Source organism: Typopeltis vanoorti, chromosome 8, assembly GCF_054136105.1.
Source record: "Typopeltis vanoorti isolate ZY-2024b chromosome 8, IOZ_Tvanoo_1.0, whole genome shotgun sequence".
Classification (NCBI taxonomy): domain Eukaryota; kingdom Metazoa; phylum Arthropoda; class Arachnida; order Uropygi; family Thelyphonidae; genus Typopeltis; species Typopeltis vanoorti.
The window spans coordinates 127822971-127848199 of record NC_143556.1 but is presented as its reverse complement, the minus strand read 5'-3'; the positions used below and the strand labels follow the sequence as shown (position 1 = coordinate 127848199).

The following is a 25229-nucleotide window of genomic DNA, read 5'->3' as shown; positions in this document are numbered from 1 at the left end:
TAAACCATCTTCCTGTACTTCCTTCAATTCTAACTGCTGACTTACAACAGAGATCTGTATTTAAGTTTTGTTGATCTGGAAAAGGCATATGACAAGGTGCCAAGAGAGAGAGAGAAGCTATTCAAAACGCTGCAGTTATATGATGTCAATAGGGCATTATATCAAGCAATACTTGGTCTTTATTTGAGTTGTAAGACTAAGTATTGCTTGATATAATGCCCCATTGACACCATATAACTGTAGCGTTTTGAATAGCTTCTCTCTTGGCACCTTGTCATATGCCTTTTCCAGATGGACAAAACTTAAATACAGATCTTTGTTATATTCCCATGATTTCTCAAAATATAGCAATGTTACATAAATATTTTGATATTAAGCTGATAAAAGTTTTCATACAAATATAAACATATAAATAGGCAAAACTACCCCAATATATAAAGGAGGCTCAAGAAGGGAGTGTGGTAACATCGGCACAGTGTTTCTCAAAAATTTTTTAGCTTGTGGCACATTGCTTTACAATGTTGTATATCACAGCATACCCGCACAGTAGATGGCAGCACAGCTAGAAGTGTTACTGCTACCAAGGTCCATTAGGCAAATCATATAACTGTAGCGTTTTGAATAGCTTCTCTCTTGGCACCGTGTCATATGCCTTTTCCAGATGGACAAAACTTAAATACAGATCTTTGTTATATTCCCATGATTTCTCAAAATATAGCAATGTTACATAAATATTTTGATATTAAGCTGATAAAAGTTTTCATACAAATATAATCATATAAATAGGCAAAACTACCCCAATATATAAAGGAGGCTCAAGAAGGGAGTGTGGTAACATCGGCACAGTGTTTCTCAAAAATTTTTTAGCTTGTGGCACATTGCTTTACAATGTTGTATATCACAGCATACCCGCACAGTAGATGGCAGCACAGCTAGAGGTGTTACTGCTACCAAGGCCCATTAGGCAAATCATAGTTTGATTCGCCTATTTTATTATTCGCCTGGATCTTGAATGTCAGCGGTGGGTATGTGTGTGTATATATATATATATATACACACACACACATATGAATTAACATGCATTGTGAATTCAGTTAAGCTGAACTCGAAACAATTATTATTATTGTTATACAAGCACCTCCACGGAGTCCGAAGAGTCATTGTGAGAGACCCAATCTCTCCACACAATCTATCATACCTCTCCTTGAGCCCATTAATAGAAAAGGCACTCGCAATCCATTCCACTCATTCACCACTCTCCAAGCAAAAAAATCTAGTCCTAACACCCCTACTGACCACATTTTTATTCAACTTCCAGGGAATGACCCATTGTTCTGGTCCCTCTAGTCAAGTGATGAAATGCTTTCTATCATATTCCCTCTTTTTTCTCCTGTCAACCAACTTCTGCAATCCACACACCTTGTGTGGATTGCAAGATGGTCACTTGCCTCTGAATTCTCTCCACTGCTTACTCGTTAACCTTCGCAATGAATCATTGACTACTAGTGGTGTGCTTATTCTACTCTGCAATTTGTTATTTATTAAGTTGCAACATTTTGTGGCCCTTTTGTTTAATATGGAGAAGTTTTTAGTTAAATGTCAACTAGCGATTCCTTCAGACCAAGTAATAGTCAAAGTACTTTCTCAAACCGATTCAACATCTGGTGCGGTGAGCAAGTATCATTATTGTTATTAAGTTATGGATTTATGTACACTGGATCTGAAAATCATTCACTTCCTTAGTGTATGCAGTGAAAAATTGAGCAATGAAAGTATGGTTCCAAACAAACTGAAGAGACACTTTGAAACTTAACACAATCATTTAATAGATAAAGATACGGCCTATTTCAGTTGTTTGTTCTCTTCTCAGGTAAAGCAAGTCAAGTCAATGGAAAAAATAGCAACAGTTGCAGAAAAGGTGCAAGCAGCAAGTTATAAGGTGACTGAAATAATTGTCAGGAACATGCATCACACATAATAGCAGAAAGTTTGATTTTAACTGCTTGTAAAGAAATAATTAAATTTGTGTTAGGAGAGGCTGCTGAGAGGGAGATATCAAATGTATCTATCTCTGTCGAATGATACTATTTCTAACTGCGTAGAAGACATGTCATCTGACATTCAGAAACAAGTAGCTGAAAAAGTATATGATGGTAAAAAAATTTTCGATTCAACTAGTTGAGTCGATAAACATAAACCAAAAATGCCAACTACTGAATTACATAAGATTTTTAGATGGAGATTCTGTTGTTGAACAGTTCTGAATGTACACGGAAATACCTGTTACATCAACTGGATCAGACATATGCAATTATATGACAGCCACAATGGGGAAATTGTATTTCAGTGTGCACTGATGGAGTGCCAGGAATGACTGGTTGAATTAAAGATTTTATTTCAAGATTAAAGCAAGATTTTCTTAAGGTGGAGTCCACTCATTGTTTTTTACATTGAGAAGCTTTGGTAGCTAAAATGATTTCTGAAGCCCTAAGGAGCGTAATGGGCTCAATAGTTGCGATGGTTAGATCAGTTAAGACCAGACTTCTCAAAGTCATGTGCAAGGAAGCAGGAACTTGTAATGAAATGGTGGTCCTTCACACTGATATCCGGTGTTATCCAAAGGTGAAGTACTGTCTAGATTTTATGAATTGAGGAATGAGTTATTAGAAATTTTCACTACAAAGAAACCCGAGTTTGCCACTCTGATTAAAGACGAGACATAATGTTCAAAAGTTGTGTACCTGGACATTTTTGGACATTTCAACAGCTTTAATGCAGGTATGCAGAGGAAGGTGACATCAAGTGACAAGCTAATAACTAATTAAAAAAAAATATATGGAAGTCAAAAGTTGAAAACAATGACCTTGACATTTTTCCTCTCACAGCTGATACTGATCCAGAGATTACTTCCTGCTTGATTTTAGAACATGTCTCGGTTTTGGAGGATAAACTACAGCAATACTTTGTTTTCCTCAATGTGAATGAATAAGACTCGATCTGCAATCCCTTTGCAGTTACTACTGCAGACACAAAACATCTATCGTTAAAAGAGACAGAAGAATTGGTAGAACTTCAAGATGATGGAACTTTTCAGCTCAAGTTTAGGGAAACAACACTAATTCGATTTTGGAATTTGGCAAAAAAAAAAGAGTTCTCAGTATTATCAGAAGATGCCCTATCAATACTACTACATTTTTTGACAACCTATTTGTGCAAGCAGGGATTTTCCTGCATTGGCCAACATTAAAAGTAAGAATGAGAGCGATTTCTTCCTCTTGATCAAAAATTATGGGTGTGTGTGTTTGTCTGTGATTTGACCCTGTATTAAACAATTGTGCAAAAGTAAACAAGCCCATTTTTCTCATTAAATAATAAAAATTACGTAATTATTAACTCAACAATTTTAACCATTCCAGTTTGTATTACTCACAATTTACTTGTTTCTCATGTATTAAAAAATAATGCTGTTGAAAATGTTTAATACGTATTTTATATTTCCTCTTATTTTCCTGTTTTAATAAAATTACTTTTTGTTGTTTATTCTTACAGCACAGTAAATGCAATTTCGTGGCACACCCTTTGAGAAACACTGCCCTAGATCTACCAGGTCCCTTGCAGTTGCAAACTGTCCTATTATGGCCAAACAGGCAGGATAGCAATATCATAATTTCTGAACACAAGGACTACATCTGGTTCCACCAATACAGCCACTCAGAACTTGCTGACCATGCTTTGGACACCCACCACAGAATATGCTGGAAAAAGTTCACTGTATACAAAACATGAAAGACTATTCTTCAAATCTGCCTTAGCCCTGAAAAAAACTTTCCATACTGCAACAAATCTGAGTGCATGAGACTACCCTAAATTTGGGAAGCATTCATTCCCAGTTCTTCAGACCAAGACTACCCAATTTAGCCCACTAGGGGTGCCGTTTAGGACTCAAGGCTTGCCTTTCGTTTACCTTTCTTCAGCCTCGTTTGCCCAGTGTTAGTGCCTGCATGTGCATATCATTGCTTTTTGTGATCCCTGATGATGGAGATGTTAACATTGCCAAAATATAGGTAAGTATCAATTATCATCATCATCAAATTCCTGCCATGTACCCTCAAGGGGTGTATAGGATATGACAGTACTACATGCAAAATTTACATCATTACTAACTCCTATCTACAATTTTCCTCAAAATCAGTCCGTTACTTATCAAGACTCCAACATTATCAGATCTTATATTTCTATCATCTAAGGCAATACTTCCCAAACTGCGGCCCCCTTATGGGGCCATAGGTTTTGTTGAGGGGTGCTGTGAAATAATGAAAACAAATTTAAAATGTTTTATTTCATCTGATGTTGACTTTTTGTGTAGCAGCATTGAAACACATTCATCACATTAAATTGTTATTCAACTTCTTTTAGGTTTTTAATTCTTTCTTTATCACTAATCATTTTAAGTTTCATGTGCTTGTACTGCAAATGTACATTAACAATATATCTACCCTGTTGGGTATTTACCTGGATACTGAATGAACGAGGATGGGCTGGCAATTTGGGATTTAGCTGACTAAATTGTATTCTTATTGGCTTAAACAAATACATAGTCAATGTATTTGTTTCATTAGAAAAAAATGATGTAGTAGAAAACGATGGTACAACATGACAAAATTTCATGCCGGCTGGGGCGTCGCCCAGTTAAACAAGGCCCCCGTTGTTTTTGCCAGGGAACCAAGGTAAACAGCAAAAAGTCAGCTACTGGAAAAAATCTGAAAACAAACCCCAACTCAACATCACCAGAGTTAAAGATCGGTACTATCAACATAAGAAAACTGAATGGCAAAGAAATGGAGCTAGCTGAGGTACCAGATAAGCACCAGATCAACATAATAGGGGGTGACTGAACAAAAAAGACAAAAACTGCTGAGATCTTTCTGAGCAATAAATACAAAATGTTATATTCAGGCAATGACAATCAAGGAAAAGAAGGAGTAGCCATAGTATTCAACACAAAATATGAGGCTAATCTTCTTGAATGGCAGTCAGTCTCAAGTAGAGTAATGTGGGCAAATATGAGAATGGGTAACTGGACAATGAGACTTATTTGTGCTTATGTCCCACAGAAGGTTCTACTAAGGTAAAAGTGGAGGAATATTTTGAGGCTTTAGAAAAAGCAACTGACACAAATGAAAACAGAAAAGTTGGTCCTTGTTGGGGATCTAAATAGCAGAGTAGGAAATGATTGTGAGACATACAAAAATATTTTGGGAAAATTTGGAGAAAAGAGCAAACTAATATTAATGGCAAACATCTGTTGGATTTCTGCTCAGGACATGGACTGGTTATTACTAACACCATGTTCCAACATAAAAATGTGCACAAATTCACATGGAGAGAAGAGGCAAGGAATAAGAAAAGTCTCATTGACTATGTTATTGTTGATAGGGATGTTTTCTTCCTGGTGCAGGACACCAGAGTGTACAGAGGATTTGAAATTGGAAATGATCACTATTCAGTCTTGAGCAGGATAAAATTGAATTTCATATTGAAAAGAATAACATGTAAGAAAGTTTTAAAGCGAATAAAAGTTGAGCAGCTCTCAGATGTGAGCTGTAGACTAAAATACACAAAGATTATTGAAGAAAAAATGAAAGATTTTGAGAACAGAAATCAAACCTTGGAGATTCAGTGGCAAACTCTGAAGAAAACATTGATTAATTCTGCCAGAGAGGCATGCGGTGAGGTTGTCTGCAAGGATAAAAAAATCAGAACTCCCTGATGGACACAGGAAGTTAAAGAGGCAGTGAAGGAAAAGAAGAAAGCATATCAAAAGTTCCTGTCAAATAAGTCAGCTTGTGCTCTTAGAGAATACAGAGACTAATGCAAGAAAGCTAAACACTGTGTAAAACTAGCCAAACAAAAGTCATGGAAGGACTTTGGCAAGAACATAGAAAATAAATATCAAGAAATTGGTAAGATATTCTGGAGGTTATTGAAAAAACTTAGGAATGGAGGAAAGAGTGCTGTAAAAGGAGTTAGAGATGATAAAGGTGATATGAAAATGGGAGAAAAAGATATCCTTGAAGTACGGAGTAATTACTTTGAAAAATTGCTAAATGAAACAAGCAGAGATGACAGTGCAGTGGTAAAAAGCACTGACCAGGTATGCAGTCAGGAATACATATCCATTCTTGAAGTAGAAAAAGCCATCAAAAGCCTGCAATATGGAAAGGCAGCAGGAGTAGATGATATTGGACCAGAAATGCTCAAGTATGAAGGTATAAAAGTCTTACGGTGGCTGCACTGCATAGTTCAGAAGGCCTGGACAGAGGGACAAATTCTAGATGATTGGAGTAGAGCTCTCATAGTACCCATATATAAAAGGAGAAATAAAACTGAATGTGAGAATTACAGAGGTATTTCCCTACTGAGTGTTCCTGGCAAAATCTATACAAGTATACTTGAGACACAGTCGAGAAGAATTGTGGAAGAAAAGCTTGGTGAAGAACAAGCTGGATTCAGGCCAAATAGAGGCTGTCAGGATCAGATCTTCACTTTATGACAAATAGTCGAGAAAGCATGGGAATATAACAAATATCTGAATTTAAGTTTTGTCGATTTGGAAAAGGCATATGACAAGGTGCCAAGAGAGAAGCTATTCAATATGCTACAGCTATATGATGTTAATGGGGCATTATATCAAGCAATACTTAGTCTTTATTTGAGTTGTAAGTCAGCAGTTAGAATTGAAGGAAGTACAGGATGATGGTTTAATGTTAAATCTGGTGTGAGAAGGATGTACATTATCCCCTTTGTTATTCATTATCTATATGGATCACATTATGAAGGAAAGTGGTATTAAACATGATATCAAAATTGGAGTTAATGTCAGCTCTTTACTTTATGCGGACGATGTTATACTTCTAAATAAATCCGCTACAAGTCTGCAAGATTCTCTGACTAAATTGAATAACTGTTGTAATAGATATGGTATGAAGGTCAGCAATAAAAAGACAAAGACAATGAAAATAGGCAGAATCATTGAAAATGTCAACTGTATTGTGAATGGAGAACCTGTGGAACAAGTAAAACATTTCAGCTACTTAGGCACGATTTTTACTGAAGATGGTAAATTAAATATAGAAATAGACAACAGAATCAGCAAAGCTGGTATGGTGGGAAGTCAATTGAATAAATTGATATGGAATAAGAGAGAAATTAGTCGGAACACTAAATTAGCTGTATACAAGACAGTGTTCAAACCAGTTTTAACTTATGGATCTGAGAGTTGGGTAAGTAGTAAAACACTTGACCAAAGACTAGAGACTGCAGATATGAGAATCCTGAGAAAGATTATAGGCATGAACAGATGGCATCAATGGCAATATCATATTAAAAACGAGTATATTAGGATAGAACTTGACATTGTCAGCATTCAGGAATGCGTTAGCAGAGCTAATCTCAGGTGGTATGGTCACTTAAATAGAATGGGGGAGGAAAGATTAGCAAAACAAGTTTTCTCTGCCAAGTTGGCAAGAAAACGACCCAGAGGAAGACCAAGATAGAGGTGTATTGATACTGTACAAAGTGCCTTAGATGATAGAAATATAAGATGTGATAATGTTGGAGTCTTGACAAGTAACACACTGATTTGGAGGAAAATTGTACATAGGAAGTTAGTAATGATGTAATTTTTTTCATGTAGTACTATCTTATCCTGTACATCCCTTGAGGAAACATGGCAGGAATTTGATGATGATGATATAAAAAAATGAGATAATGTGCCATGTCAAATGTGTACATCTGTAAGATGCTAAAAATGTAAATTTTGCATTTGATTTTTGCAATATTCTCTGTGTATGTTTTATATTGAATATAAATACAATAAATATTATAATAATATGTTTATGTTACGATTTTTTTCGAGGGGGGGGGGCGTGAAATATTTTAATTTTTCTAAAGGGGGTCCTGACATCCAGAAGTTTGGGAAGCACAGGTCTAAGGCACTTTGTATCGTATCAATCGACCTATATCTTGGTCTTCCTCTGGGTCGTTTTCCTGCCAACCTGGCAGAGAACACTTGTTTTGTTAATCTTTCCTCGCCCATTCTGTTTAAGTGACCATGCCACCTGAGATTAGTTCTGCTAACACATTCCTGGATGCTGACAATGTCAAGTTGTTTCCTAATGTCCTCGTTTTTAATATGATATTGCCATTGATGTCATCTGTTCACGCCTGCATGAAGGCTGCTTTATTGTAGAATAGTAAAGCAATAACTTTTGTATTATGTAATGCAGAAGATTCTGAATTGCTATGGATGTATAGGATATCTTTGAAGGAAGATCAGTTAAAGTATTAATTAAAGTTTTTATAATTAATATTTTAGCATACATTATTTTCTGAAAAATAATAGTTATGTTATCACTGTAGTTGCTATGCAGTTAAAAACATGTCTGATTTGAATGTAAGATGGAAGTTATGCACATAACTTCTGTTTGCATTTATGCTGCAATGAAATCGAAACAAATTTCTGTGTAAAGGCTTTTATTCTCCCCCCCCCCACCATGTTGGTACCAGAGAAGTTAAATAAGAGTACAAATCAGAGCCATGAGAGACAGACTTTTACTAAGAGGCTGTCTCCTTCTGAGGCATTTAGGTTTGGTTTTATGTTTACCTAGAAGTCTGCATGAAGGCTGCTTTATTGCAGAATAGTAAAGCAATAACTTTTGTATTATGCAATGTAGAAGATTCTGAATTGCTATGGATGTATTAGCATATCTTTGAAGGAAGATCATTCAAGTCAAATGTAGAGGGAGAGTATGGAAAGGGGAACTAGAACATTTGCTCTGAAGTCAAACATGTCATGAATCTGATTAAGGCCTACAATAAGTACGGGTGAGTATTGGTGGTGGTACTTCAATAAATTATTAAAATCATCTATCATCTACTTGGTCCAGATGATATTTCTTCTAAATAGGATGGTATTCCTTTACAGCAGGAATATTTGTTAATATTGCCAAAATACTGGCATAAACAAGTCATACCATGAGAAGAAAAAGAAGAGATTAACAGCCTGGTTAGGAGTTTATGTACTACATTTCATCTGTCCATGAAGCACTGGAAACCATTATGTGAGGATGGCTGTTCTAAAGAATTGAGAAAGATGAATGGAAGATCTGGTTGGGTGGATTTGCAGTTGAAATAGCAAAGCTTATAGTTAGAGGTATATGACATGTATTATTTTTATGTTTCTCTGCTTTCTCTTTAAAGTAAAACTGTGAAAAAATGTATGCTTTGACTAACAGTAGATGAAGTAGTTACAGGGATTGAATGTGAAGGGTTTAGTATTTTCAGGGAAGATAGAGAAGATAGGATTGGAGAGAGGAGTACTGCTGATAACAGCAGATGAATTACAACCAAAAAGAATAGGAGACAGGCAGGAGGGAGGCTGTTTATTTGAAGCAATCTGGTGAATTAATTGGATTAAGACCAGTAAGACAAAATATACAGTTGGTTATTGCTATAGTCCTGGGAGTTCCACGCATGATCTGGAAGACATGCATTGCCAAATTAGTACGAGTACAGGTTGAGTGATTATAATGGGGACTTCAGCTATGGAGATATAGACTGGAAGGAAGAGAGACCACATGGCAGGAAGGAAAGAGAATTTATATACCTACTATGAGATAATTACTTAAGGCAGCATGTGATTGAGGGGACTAGGGATGGGAGAGTATTGGAACTGGTCATAGGATCAGAAGACCTATTCATAACCAAGATGACAACATTGCCTCCAATTGGTGAAAGTGCCCATGCGGACTTGGCTTGGGAGATTGTAAATCACAAGGAATATTCTATCAAGAAGGGGTATTTGTGGATCTACAAGGCAGGTGACTATGACATACTTAGGAAGAAGCTTAAATCTATACCATGACATAAAACACTGCAAGGTAAAGATGTTAGTAGTGTATGGATATAGTTAATGGTCATCTAGAGGAAACAGTAATAAATTGTATACCTAAGGTAAGGAGGATTAATTGGATAAGAGTTAGATGGATGAGTAATATCATTAAGCATGAGCTACAGAAGAAGAAAATGCTGTGGAGGGGTATATAAAGAGAAAGGTGACCAGCAAATTCATGAACAGTACAAGGCTCAGGCAAGAAAGGCAAAATCAGATTACCAGAAGAATCTAGCTGAGCAGGCCAAAGGAAATCCCAAAGAGTTTTTCCCATTATGTGGCAAATAAGAGGAAGAATGACTATGGATGATTAACCTTAATGAATGATGATGGTCACAAGGATATATCATCCTAGTGAGATTACTGCTTTAGGTTAAAACCTATGTGACTGACCATAATGTGGGAACAGAGATGGATGAATTGGAGGTTCTTAAGACATTGCAGAATCTCAATGTAAATACAGCTAAGGGATTAGATGGGATATCAGCTAGGATTTTGTGAGAATGGGCAAGGGAACTGGCAATGCCTTTGACTAGTCTGTTCAATTTAAGTCTCAGCTCAGGTAGAGTTCCAAGGGAGTGGAAAGAGGGCAAAATAATTCCTTTGCATAAGGGAGATTCTAAGACTACAGTAGCAAATTACAGACCAATCGGTATATCAGGTACGGTGGCAAAAGTATCAGAAAAATTGGTAAAAACGAGAATTCAAGAATAAGCAGATAAAAATATGATACTGTATGGGGGTCAACATGGCTTTGTGAATGGTTGGTCTTGCCTTAGTAATGTACTAACTTTTTATAATAGAGAAATAGATGAGTTGGGTAAAAGAAATGGTTATGATGATTTGGCAGGCATTTGACCACATGGAAGTCTGTTATGCAAATTAAAAGAAATGGGGATGGATATAACACTGGTTGAGTGGATAAGAGGGTTGCTGTTGGACAAGTATCAAAAAGTATATATGGAGGCAGAACTGAAGCAAAAACAGGTGACTAGTGTGCTGCAAGGTTCAGTGCTGAGGCCACTGCTGTTTAATTTGTACGTAAGTGATATAGGAAATAACCTGAGAGGAAATATTCAGTTGTTTCCTGATGATGCAAATTAAGTTAAGTAATAGTTAATCAAGATGATGTGGAGAGCTTGCAGGACGATTTAAATAGGCTGTCAGTATGGACAAAAGTTAATGGGTGTCAGTTTAATGTGGAGAAATGTAAAGTTATGCATTTTGGGATAAATAGATTACCAACTGTGTATCACATTGATGGCACTGTAATCCAGGAAATAGATGAAGCTAGAGATTTAGGGATCGTGGTAGACAGAGAGTTAAAGTTTAGAGGACATATTGCTAAGGTAGGCAAAAAAAAAAAAAAAAATTTTGAAAGTGGTTATACTATAAATTAAAGATGCCGAGAAATTATATTCTTGGTTTAATCCTTTATCCAAGTGTAAGCAAACTAAGTTTGCACCTGAGTTATCTTCAGGACTGGGCAACTTGTATATAGAGGCTAATGACTTCACATCACTTGCCTTAGTATCCCATAATGCAAAACATATGCCCTCTCAGATGTGTATAATGCTATGCATCATGGGAAGGATCACTACTCAGACCAGTTTCGACCTTTATTGAGGTCTCATGTGTTTGCTTACACTTGGATAAAGGATTAAACCAAGAATATAATTTCTTGGCATCATTAATTTATAGCCCATGAGAATACTTGGCTGTTGAAGAACACATTAAGGTGACCTGTGAAATTATTATAACCACCCAAATCTTGCCAATAATGGTGGTCTAAAAAATTCCAAGAATATGGATGGCACATATTTTATCCACATAACCTTTTGGTATATGAGTTAATTATAATCAGGACTGTAAGTAATCTAGAATCTTAACTGTAGCATAACAACACTCATGCTAAATTATGGATTAGGCCACCACTTTTGTGCTCTACTAAAACTTTCTATATGAGTCTGTTTTCTGATGATGTTATAAACAAAATGTAGCTTTGATGTATTTTTTTTTTGTCACTAGAGGTTGACCAAATCATTGTGACTTGAGCATAGCATTTGAAATGTAACATAGCTTGTCTTTGTATATACAGTTGACCCTTGAACAACATGGTTTTGAACTGCACAGGTACATGGATTTTTTTCAATAAATATATTGGAAATTTTTTTGGAGATTTGAGACAATTTGAAAAAATTCGCAGATGAATTGTGTAGCCTAGAAATATCGAACAAATTAAGAAAAAGTTAGGTATGTCATGAATGCATAAACTATATGTAGATACTGGTCTATTTTATCATTTACAAAAATCTATTATAAAAAGTTAAAATTTATCAAACTTATACACACAAACACTTACAGAATGTACATGCCACCATTCACAGTCAAGAGAAATGTATACAAACATATTAAATCATAACTACATAAAATTAACTGTTATTAATTAGTTAAATTTAATTAAATAATTAATTAGTATAAAAATAAAAATTTCATAACTATTCATTCATTAGTGTATAGGATATGCTACCGTGAAGCAATCATATTGATTACACTACGCTATCATGAAGCAATCATATTGCTGCTTGTTCGTTATCAATGAATGAATCATTATACGTGTAAATAAATATGAATTTCTTTTTCACATTATCTATTCAATTTTGATGTCTAGTGTTAGTAATACATATAACACGTACAGTTATTTGTATCATAGACAGTATTGATGTAGGTACTGACAGACAGACGATTCATCTTGTAAATGGACGACATAAACTTATGGTATAGATTTTCTTAACATTTTCTTTTCTCTACTTACTTTATTGTTAGAATACAGTATATCATACATATAACATAAAAAATATGTGTTAATCAACTGTTTATGTTATTGGTAAGGCTTCCAGTCAATAGTAGGCTATTAGTAGTTAAGTTTTTGGGGCGTCAAAAGTTATACATGGATTTTCGACTGACAGGGGGGAAGGGGGAATTTGGTGCCCAACCCCCACATTGTTCAAGGGTCAACTGTATATGTGTATACTCCAGATGAAGACCTTAATATGAAGGCTAAAATGTCAGGAAAGTAATTATCCCTAACATAGTTGTAGTCTCCATAACTAATTGAAATGAATGCTGATCAACCACGTAACACTAAAGGAAAGGCATTAAAGTATGCTCAAAGTTAATTATAATAATTGCCACTATGAGATATACCTTTAAGAATAGGAAGATAGGCATTATTTTGGTTTTTTCTACACCTTGGTCCAAATATGAATTAACAAGATTAAGAAGCTCAAGGTGCTAACAATTGCACAATTGTTTCAGGCACTAATAAATTTAATGTTATCTGAATTTTCAGGAACTAACTGTATTTCAAGATGATTTATTAATGTATTCTACAGATTTTAAATAACATTCTAAATACAGTAATCAAGAAAATTCACAAAGCAAGGTTGAAACTAAAGACTCAAAATGTGATGATCTATTTCTTCAGAAAGTAAATTAATTACTTTGGATGTTACAGACAAAGAGGGCATTATTAGGTCTGACAATAAAAACAGAAAAAGAATTCTTTCCCTAAAAAATTATACAAATATTAGGCAGATTACAAGACCGGTAGGAATGGTAAAATTATAGGCATTTTGTCCGAAACTGTTCGGGTTCCTACAATCCTCTTACTTCTAATCCAATCTTATAATGGTTGGATTAAAAGATCTTCAAGCCATCTATTGGAGGTCAACAACCATCTTGGCAAATTTTGAGAAATTCTCAAAATTTGTCAGCCACTCTTTACAGTCCCTCAGAGCTCATGCCAGTTTACTGTCTGATGTCTGCCAGCCAAAATTTTTTCCCTCTTCCTTGTCCTCTTCTTCCATTTATAATCAATTGAAGTATCTCATATTTCTCATTATGAAGTAGGTGACCAAGATATGCAGTTTTTCTTCTTTTTATGGTATCCAAAAGATTACACGATTTCCCAATTTGTTCCAGTACTTCTTGATTGGACGTTTTTGCTGTACATGAATTTTTTAACATTCGTCTGTATAACCACATGTCAAAGGCTTAAAGTATTTTTTTTTTTTTTTTTAAATTGATGTTGTCTTCAAGGTCCAAGTTTCTGCAACGTACAGCAATACAGACCATACATCGCATTTAACCATACGTACTCTAAGCACTAAATTTAAATTACAGTTACACAGTGTTGATTTCATCAGGAGAAAATTTTTCTTGCCATTTCAATTCTAACTTTTATTTCCATTTCTGGATTTCATTCTTCATTTAACCAGCATCTGAGATATTTAAATTTTGTCACTCTTTCTATTTGTTTCCCGTTTAAAGAAAGTGCTGAATTAAGAATTGGTTTCTTGATTATGTCCATGAATTTAGTTTTAGTGATATTTACTCTTAATCCCATTTTTCACTCTTTTCGTTAGCTAGGTTGAGAAGATTTTGAAGATCCTAAATATCGTCAGCCAGGAGAGCTGTGTCATCAGCATATTGAATGTTATTGATGATTTCACCATTTACATTAATCCTTTCCTCTCTTCCTTCTAAGATTTTTTGAAATATGGCTTCTAAGTATACATTAAAAAGGAGAGGCGACAGTACACATCCTTACCTTACTCCTTGTATGATGTTAATGGAGTCTGTAATAATGTCATCAACTTGAACAGATACCTTTTGGTTCAAGTTTTTCAATGATCCTGATGTCTTGACCATCTAATCCAATTCTTTTTAATAGTGTAATAATTTTAGTATGTTGAACGTTGTCAAATGCTTTCTTGAAGTCGATGAAGCAAATGAATACTTCTTTGTTTTGGTCACTACATTTTTGGAATAAGATTTGAGAACAGAAAAGTGCCTCTCTCATTCCCAAACTGCTTCTAAAGTCAGATTGGGTATCACTGATGGTATCTTCACATTTTCTGTATATTCTTTTTTGAATTATTTTCAGAAACATTTTGAGAACATGACTCATTAGACTGATCATTCTATAGTCATTACAAGTTTTCACATTTGCTTTTTTTTTAATTTTAGGCAGCATGATGAAGGTCGATAGTAACCAGCCTTGAGGGATTATGCCTGTATGGTAGATGTGACTTCCAAGATAACATGTTATAACGGGTTTGTAAGTAGTGGCAAAAGTTACTTTGTTACCTTCTCCCAAAGACAAACTCATCTCTGATGTTACCTGGCGTTTATGAGATCCCATGCTCCTGCAATTTGTCTTACTTTGGACAGACAGGTAGATCTGTTCAGAAACGCATCTCGGAACATCAAGACCACATTCGTCTTTTCAAACTGCAGAAATCTGGTCTGTCGCAACACAGAGTTGAAAACCCAAACCATAGGATCCATTGGGAAAAGTCGAAACTTTTACATAGATCTTTATATAAACATGAACATTTATATAAAGTGCTTTAAGAAATTTTAAAGTTTATATAAAGTTTAAGAAAGTGCTGAAGCCCTAATACACAGACCAAATTTAAACTGCAACGACGCTCTTACTATTCCTAAAGTATGGGAAATTGTCATACAAAATTGTGTAAAATAGTCTCTTTATATATGTTTTTTTTTTGTTCAGTTATATTTTAATTTACTTCTATAACACGTTACTGCATGCATATTAAGATTCCATTGTAATCATGCACCCTAACTATATGTTATTCCTAGTATTGTTTGAATTACTGCTGAGAATGTCCCAAGATACTTGGGATGAAATATTTACATATAATTAAAACTTATCGCTGTGGTTAGTACGTGTGTTTTTTTAGTGAAGAGGAACCTATATCAAGTATTTTCAATCAAATAGTATTAGCCAATCTCATATGGATGTGGCGAGTATTCTACTGGAAACTTTGGTTTTTGGTCCCTCAAAACAGGCACAGGATACTTAACTGTGAGATGGAAGAGATTAGAGTCTCACCATCTTATCTTTCTACCACAAATTATGGATTACAGGTAGAGATCCAAAATAGTCAACCTCCTGGATGGAGATGAAACTTGACAGGACAATAATACTGCTTATATTTTGGTCTTCTAAGGCACTTCTAACCATCAATTCACCTCCCATTGTTTAAGTGACCACAGTACATCCATCAAATTGCCTCTGTACGAATATAACTGAACGTTCACAATGCTAGTTTCTTCCTAATATGTTCAATATAGTTTCTAATCTGCAACCAATTTATTTGTTTAATCAAACTCTTGGATTCATAAGTTAAACTGGTTTAAATACTGTCTTGTACTCTGCTACTTTAGTGTTTTGGCTAACTTCTCATCTCATTTATTCTATATAAATTCATTCAACTGTCACCCTTTAATTTATTCAGTCCACCATAAAGTTTAGATTTTTCTATTCCTTGAAAATAGCTTTTTTTATATACTTTCCTGCCTGAATCAATCAATGTTTTCTTCAAAGTCTCGTTTCTGCTTTCAAACTCTTCCATTTTTTCTTGGCATGTAGATATATACTTGTTTTGTAGATATTTTATTATAATTATCATTATTACTACTATTATTATTATTATTACATGACACCTCCGAGGAGTCCAAAAAATCATCGAGGGAGGGCACCTACTCTACAACTCTCATCCACCAACTACAGTGAACTGCAACTACTATCATCGCCTATACCAATGCCTTTTACTGCCACCACACTAGCATTTTTTGTCTGTAAATTGCATATTCTGAAGGCCAATTTGTCTGTATGCAGAATAAAAAACCCTGCTACCTCCAAATGAGATTGGCTAACTCGCCTTCAATTGGAAAAAACCATTTAAAGATTCCTCTCATCACAACAAGAATTAAGCTTAGGCCTTTTCCAATCGAAGGGTGCAGCGTACCCAGGGTGACCACATCTAGTACTTTCGTACTAGATCTAGTACATTTTATAAATTTTTAGTGTTCTAGTACGTTCACCACCAGAGCTATTTTTCCCTTCTGAATAATAATAACAACATGAGAGTTACACATATAGACATCATCATCATCATCATCATCAAATTCCTGCCATGTACCCTCAAGGGGTGTACAGGATATGACAGTACTACATGAAAAAATTACATCATTACTAACTTCCTATCTACAATTTTCCTCCAAATCAGTCTGTTACTTGTCAAGACTCCAACATTATCAGATCTTATATTTCTATCGTCTAAGGCACTTTGTACCGTATCAATCCACCTATATCTTGGTATTCCTCTGGGTCGTTTTCCTGCCAACCTGTCAAAGAACACTTGTTTTGCTAATCTTTCCTCTCCCATTCTATTTAAGTGACCATACCATCTGAGATTAGCTCTGCTAACGCATTCCTGGATGCTGACAATGTCAAGTTCTTTCCTAATATCCTCATTTTTAATATGATATTGCCATTGATGCCATCTGTTCACGCCTCTAATCTTTCTCAGGACTCTCATATCTGCGATCTCTAGTCTTTGGCCAAGTGTTTTACTTCTGACCCAGCTCTCAGATCCATAAGTTAAAATTGGTTTGAACACAGTCTTGTATACAGCTAATTTAGTGTTCCGACTAATTTCTTTCTTATTCCATATGAATTTATTCAATTGACTTCCCACGATACCAGCTTTGCTGATTCTGTTGTCTATTTCTATATTTAGTTTACCATCTTCAGTAAAAATTGTGCCTAAGTAGCTGAAATGTTTTACTTGTTCCACAGGTTCTCCATTCACAACACAGTTGACATTTTCAATGATTCTGCCTATTTTCATTGTCTTTGTCTTTTTATTGCTGACCTTCATACCATATCTATTACAGCAGCTATTCAATTTAGTCAGAGAATCTTGCAGACTTGTAGCGGATTTATTTAGAAGTATAACATCATCCGCATAAAGCAAAGAGATGACATTAACATCTCCAATTTTGATATCAGGTTTAATACCACATTCCTTCATAATGTGATCCATATAGATAATGAATAACAGAGGGGATAATGTACATCCTTGTCTCACACCAGATTTAACATTAAACCATCTTCCTGTATTTCCTTCAATTCTAACTGCTGACTCGCAACTCAAATAAAGACTAAGTGTTGCTTGATATAATGCCCCATTGACACCATATAACTGCAGCGTAATGAATAGCTTCTCTCTTGGCACCTTGTCATATGCCTTTTCCAAATCGACAAAACTTAAATACAGATCTTTGTTATATTCCCATGCTTTCTCGACTATTTGTCGTAAAGTGAAGATCTGATCCTGACAGCCTCTATTTGGCCTGAATCCAGCTTGTTCTTCACCAAGCTTTTCTTCCACAATTCTTCTCAACCGTTTCTCAAGTATACTTGCATAGATCTTGCCAGGAACACTCAGTAGGGAAATACCTCTGTAATTCTCACATTCAGTTTTATTTCCCTTTTTATATATGGGTACTATGAGAGCTCTACTCCAATCATCGGGAATTCGTTCCTCTGTCCAGGCTTTCTGAACTATGCAGTGCAGCCACTGTAAGACTCTCATACCACCATACTTCAGCATTTCTGGTCGAATATCATCTACTCCTGCTGCCTTTCCACATTTCAAGCCTTTGATGGCTTTTTCTACTTCAAGTATGGATATGTATTCCTGACTGCATGCCTGGTCAGTGTTTTTTATCACTGTGCTGTCATCACTGCTTGTTTCATTTAGCAGTTTTTCAAAGTAATTACTCCATACTTCAAGGATATCTTTTTCTCCTGTTTTCATTTCACCTTTATCATCTCTAATTTCTTTTACAGCACTCTTTCCTCCATTCCTAAGCATCTTCAACAACCTCCAGAATATTTTGCCACCTTCTTGATATTTATTTTCTATATTCTTGCCAAAGTCCTCCCATGACTTTTGTTTAGCTAGTTTTACACACTGTTTAGCTTTCTTACATTTGTCTCTGTATTCTGTAAGAGTAAAAGCTGACTTATTTGCCAGGAACTTTTGATATGTTTTCTTCTTTTCCTTCACTGCCTCTTTAACTCCCTGTGTCCACCAGGGAGTTCTAATTTTTTTATCCTTGCACACAACCTCACCACATGCCTCTCTGGCAGAATCAATCAATGTTTCCTTCAGAGTTTGCCACTGAATCTCCAAGGTTTGATTCCTGTTCTCAAACTCTTTCATTTTCTTTTCAATAATATTTCTGTATTTTAGTCTACAGTTCACATCTGAGAGCTGCTCAACTTTTATTCACTTTAAAACTTTCTTACATGTTATTCTTTTCAATATGAAATTCAATTTTATCCTGCTCAAGACTAAATAGTGATCACTTCCAATTTCAAATCCTCTGCACACTCTGGTGTCCTGCACCAGGGAGAAAACATCACTATCAACAATAACATAGTCAATGAGACTTTTCTTATTCCTAGCCTCTTCTCTCCATGTGAATTTGTGCACATTTTTATGTTGGAACATGGTGTTAGTAATAACCAGTCCATGCCCTGAGCAGAAATCCAACAGATATTTGCCATTATTATTAGCTTTGCTCTTTTCTCCAAATTTACCCAAAATATTTTTGTATGTCTCACAATCATTTCCTACTCTGCTATTTAGATCCCCAACAAGGACCAACTTTTCCTTTTTCATTGTGTCAGTTGCTTTTTCTAAAGCCTCAAAAAATTCCTCCACTTCTACCTTAGTAGAACCTTCTGTGGGACCATAGGCACAAATAAGTCTCATTGTCCAGTTCCCCATTCTCATATTTGCCCACATTACTCTACTTGAGACTGACTGCCATTCAAGAAAATTAGCCTCGTATTTTGTGTTGAATACTATGGATACTCATTCTTTTCCTTGATTGTCATTGCCTGAATATAACATTTTGTATTTATTGCTCAGAAAGATCTCACCAGTTTTGGTCTTTTTTGTTTCAGTCACCCCTATTATGTCGATCTGGTACTTATCTAATTCCTCAACTAGCTCCATTTCTTTGCCATTCAGGCTTCTTACGTTGATAGTACCGATCTTTAACTCTGGTGATGTTGAGTTGGGGTTTGTTTTCAGATTTATTCCAGTAGCTGACTTTTCGCTGTTCGCCCTGGTTCCCTGGCGAAAACAACGGGGGCCTTGTTTAACCAGGCGATGCCCAGCCGGCATGAAATTTTGTCATGTTGTACCATCATTTTTTATTTTGGTTTAACCAATAAGAATACAATTTGGTCGGCTAAATCCCAAATTGCCAGCCCATCCTCGTTCGTTCAGTATCAAAGTAGATACCCAACAGGGTGCACCACGAGAAGGTGAGAATTGGACATTAGGTCAGAAGCCCTGGTCGGTTCTCCGCATTCCTTTAAAGGCTATGTGGAGGTCTCCTCTCAGTTATACAGGTTTGACCCTTAAGCACCCCACATATAGACATATGAATTGAATATTTTTCTCTTCTCTCACCTCCCCATATGTCACATTCAGTGACACAAGAATAGGATTTCTCTTTTTTTCCTACCCCTCTCACTGTTGCTAGTCTTCTCTCCCCCCCCCCCCACGATCCCATACTCAAACAATATGACTGGCATTAGCCAATGAAAATAAATTCTTCGCTATTCAAAGTTCAAACACTTCTCGCGTGTTATAAAAAGTCCAGTGTTTTTATTAATTTCATTAACAAAAACTTGTTTAATTCTTCATCGAAAATATTATTATTTAGATTTTACTTTTAAACATGGACAAGTGACAAGCAAAACATTCTAAATTTAAATTTGATTCTAAATCTCAGGAGAAAATGTGTGGTGCATGAGTCAGTAAAGTACATAAATAAATGAGCTATTGAAAGTGAAGATATCAATACCAGCCCTTCCCACTCACAAGAAACCACTTCTCACACAGATAATTCAGATAAAAGAGAAAGTGATGCTAGTTATGATTCAAATTCAGGTTTACAAGGTTCATCTAAAAAGATGAAAAAAATCATACAAGCAAAAATTCAAAGAAGAATGGTTGGATGATCCCTTTCTTAAATCCTGGATTTATTCAGGTAAAAGTAAAGAACACACTGCTTATTGTAAATTTTGTGATATAAGCATTAATGGTAGCAAATGTCTATTGATTCGTTATGCAAACATTCCAAAACACTAGCAGAATGTAGAATCTAAAAGAAGCTTACCAGGTATAATGTCGTTGTTTAAATCCAGTTCCAAATATCAGTCGGAAAAATAAATTAAAGAGGCAGAATTAAGATTATGTGTATATGATGCAGACAGATCCCTTCCGTACAGGGGTGCAAAGAACCCGGGTGGCACAATTTAGGGGCAATATAATCGAACATGTTCATAAAAAAATAGGGAATAAATAATACACTGAACTGTTTGTGCATATTTGTCACCTTCGAATGTGAGAGATTTCAATGAGGGACTGAATCGCTGGGTAGTTAAATAAATGATACGAGCTTCAACACAACTTACTTTAATCACTGCTCTCAGCAGAGTGAACAAACATTCTAGGAATTTCTTGAGTTTTCTTCTTGATAGACTTGTGTTTCACCCAGGATTTCTCTCTGAGTGCAGGTCACAAAGATGCCTCCAACGATCTCGATCTTGAGCCTCTCTCTCTTCCATGTTATCCCCATAGATTTCACTAATGGATCTTCTCATCTTGTAGGTGGTCTTCCTGGTTTTCTCTTTATTCTTGTTGCCAGTTGAATATTCTATATGTTCCTTTGTTATTCCTGAGTCTGGCGATGTGACCTGCCTATCTCATCCTGCTTTCATATACTGCAGTTACCATATCTTTTATGCCTGATCTCTTTCTTAGTTCTGTAATTCTAACATGTTCCATTTTGTTGATGTTACAAATCCTATGTTCCATTGCATGCTGAGTTATTCTGAGAGTCTCTTCTTCTTTTCTTGTCGTGTTCCATGTTACATTACAGGAGTATGTTTGTTTATTATATAAAAATAACTTTTTTTTTACTATTTGTGTTTTTTCTTTATTTTAATATACATTCCTCTTAATGCGCAGTATAATAAAATGATTTGTAACGTGTTATTGTACTTCAGGATCCTTTAATTTTGGATGGAAAGGGGGGCACAAAAATTTTGCACTCAGGAGCCGCAAACCAACAGAACGGCCCTGGATGCTGAACACAATTTGCTTTTGTGGCTTATGGATACTCTTCCAACTCTATTGAAAACAATTGCTCCTGATAGAAATTGCTAAGAAAATACAGTGTGGACGCTCTAAATATAATTATGTTATAAAAAAATGCGTTGGCTGTAGATTCGCGCAATGAAATCTCAAAAAAAAAAAAAAAAACCTCCTTTGATGAATGGACTCCTTTTGACAAAAGAAAAATTAAAATATTCATCAGCCACAGATTTTACTATTTCTGAAGAGTTAATTAATTTAGCAAAATCTGATAAAAATAATGAATAAATACTTCCAGTGTTTTTCTTGTGTGTGGGAATCCCTATATATATGTAACTGAAAATTTAATGTTACATTATTTTAAACACTAAAATGAAACTAAAAATTATATGGTAAATTAATACACATGTGAAGTGCCTAGAGTTACAATTGATACTTCTATTATGATGATTGACAAATGCAACTCTTGGGCTCATAGATCAGTGCTTCCCAAACTTCTGGATGTCAGGGCCCCCTTTGCAAAAATTAAAATATTTCACGGCCCCCCCTCGAAAAATAATCGTAATAGAGAGATATATTATAATAATATTTATTGTATTTATATTCAATACAAAACAAACACAGCGAATATTGCAAAAATCAAATGCACATATTACATTTTTTGCCTCTTACCGTTTGGTTCTGAAGACGATGCGGGCACTGTTGTGATAAAATATGTCCTTCTTTGAGTCTATTTCTGCTTCTGATTGTTCGCGGGATTTATTTTTATTTTTTATCAGCCACTTATCCATCTCAGGATTAACTTTTTTAACGTAGAATAGATCAAATAATAACACCACTTACTGATACTGGCACACCACAGACTGATAACATGAAATTAGTGAATATTACCTGAATAAGGGAATCCCCGGACCAGGAACATTTTTCTCTTTTGTGACTATTCTCCCTTTACGGTAATTAAGCCTAACGCGAAACAGACAGCAAAGGCAGGTTATTAAAACGTGCATATGATTGGTGCAGTATTAACAAAAGATCGCATAACTGAAAGATAAAAGCATAGCTGACAATTGAGTTGAAATGCTAACTCTCTTCAACCGAATTCCATATGTGAAACTGCCATAATATTCATTATATATATATATATATATATATATTACTTAGTTTTAACACTTTTACGAATTTTAACACGTTCGGGTGAATTTTATTGCTGCCTTGGGAAATCGAACTCACACATATCTAATTAATAACAATAGTTTTTAGTTAGATACTGTGTTTGCCCATGCAACATATGGTTTTGTTTCAGTCTATACAGCATAGTTTCTGTATGAGGGGACATGTGATTCATTAATTAGTGTGTTTTTATTCCGGTTGTCTCTAATTGCACTATTTCTTGAGAAATATATTACACAGACTCCTCATACCTTATTCACTGGCATAATAAAAGTACTTGTTTTTATTGCCTCTGCAGTAGGGAGAATGTTGTTTACCACTGCAAACAAGTACTATCTCCCCACATGAACTTGTTTAAGCTTTTTTTTCATGTGTGAAGTATATGCAAAACTTTTATTGGTAACAGAAAACTACCTCGGATGACAGTGATAATATAAAATGAGTTTTGATATGTATATAAAGTCAATATCAACAGTCCCTGATTACGAACGCGTGATGAAAGGGACAGGAAGATTTGGAGCTTCCCTGGAGAGCATTCGAAGTAAATACAATTAACCACTGCTTTGAAATGAAACATGAATAAGCAATATTTGCTAATATTCATTAAGCGCCAAAATACGCAGGAAGCAAAGTTTGTGAACCAACACTATTGTGTGAATTTTTCCATTAAAATATAAAAAATAACAAAAAAGAAATAATAAATAATAAAAGTTAAATATGTTTCTTTTAAAATAAAAAAAATCTACTTAGTCTTAAAACATTTTAAATTTGTTTTCATTATTTCACGGCTCCCCTCAACAAAACCTATGGCCCCCAAGGGGGCCGTGGCCCACAGTTTGGGAAGCGCTGTCATAGATGACTACAATGAGGTGAGTTTTGACTTTTTATCTTTTCATATTTGTTATACATGTGTTAATTTAGCAATTTTACATTGAGTTCATCTATGATAATCAGAAAGTAATATCGTAAAATGCCCTAAATAGAGTGAATGAAACGAAAGCAAATAAAAATTTAGTACTTTTTTTTGAGATCTAGTACCTATTTTCTGCATAAGTTGGTACGAAATATTTTTGCTGAGTGGTCACCCTGAGCGTACCGTCATTGTTCTAATTGTGCTATGGAGGTGCTAAAGAATTTATTTATATTTATAAATAACGAATAATAAATAATTATAAATAATACTTATTTTATTACTTTTAACAAAGAATCTGCAACGAAATTATAGCATGCATTTCAATTAGGAAAATTATAACTGAATATAAAAGATCTATTAAAAAATGTCATGCTAAGTCACTGAGTACTGAGCATAATACACAATGTTCAGAGAAACCGTATCACCTGCTGTAACCATGTTTTTTTCAGTAATTAAATTTGAATGCCTATTCAAAAAGGATTAACAACACAATAAGGAAGAAGGTAATATAACATCTTTATTTTTGGTTAATATTTGTATCTTTTTTAGTACAAGATGTGACATAATTAAGAAATGACAACCAAGTTGACAAAATTGCAAATATTTCAAAATGGAGCAGACATTGATATTTTCACTGGAAAAACGAATACTGGTTTCAAAATTTAGTTCAACTACACAGTTTTACTAACATTCAAAGCTAAAAATTCACTTTTTGCTGTTTAGTACTTCATGGATCCTCCTCTTGCCTTTATTACTGCTTGGCATCAGCAGGACATTGACAAAATCAATTTCCCGATGGATGCAACTGTCAATTCATGGTTCCATACCCTTATAATGGTTACTTGGAGCTCTAAAAGTGTTTTAGGCTTCTTGTGTATTTCAGTCTCCATTCGGTAACACAAATTCTCAATGGGTTGAGATCTGGACTGTTTCCCCGCCACAGAAGTTGCAGAAGTGAGTGTTCATTGAGCCACTTATTAACCTGCAACAAAAATTAAAGTATTTTAAAGTACTGAACTCAATTTATATGGTACATTTTAGGGTTATAATAGTTAATATTAGTTATAATTAGTTATAATAGTTATAATATACTTTTTGTCCTTTTACAAGGGGCAGAGAGTAATCCTGAAAGATG

At 35.0% G+C, this 25229-nt stretch overlaps 1 protein-coding gene across 2 annotated transcripts in view; it reads right to left on the bottom strand.

Annotated features, from left to right (window-relative positions):
• Positions 1–25229, bottom strand: part of Sas-4 (spindle assembly abnormal 4) — a 527986-nt gene that overhangs the window by 29894 nt on the left and 472863 nt on the right. The window lies entirely within an intron of this gene.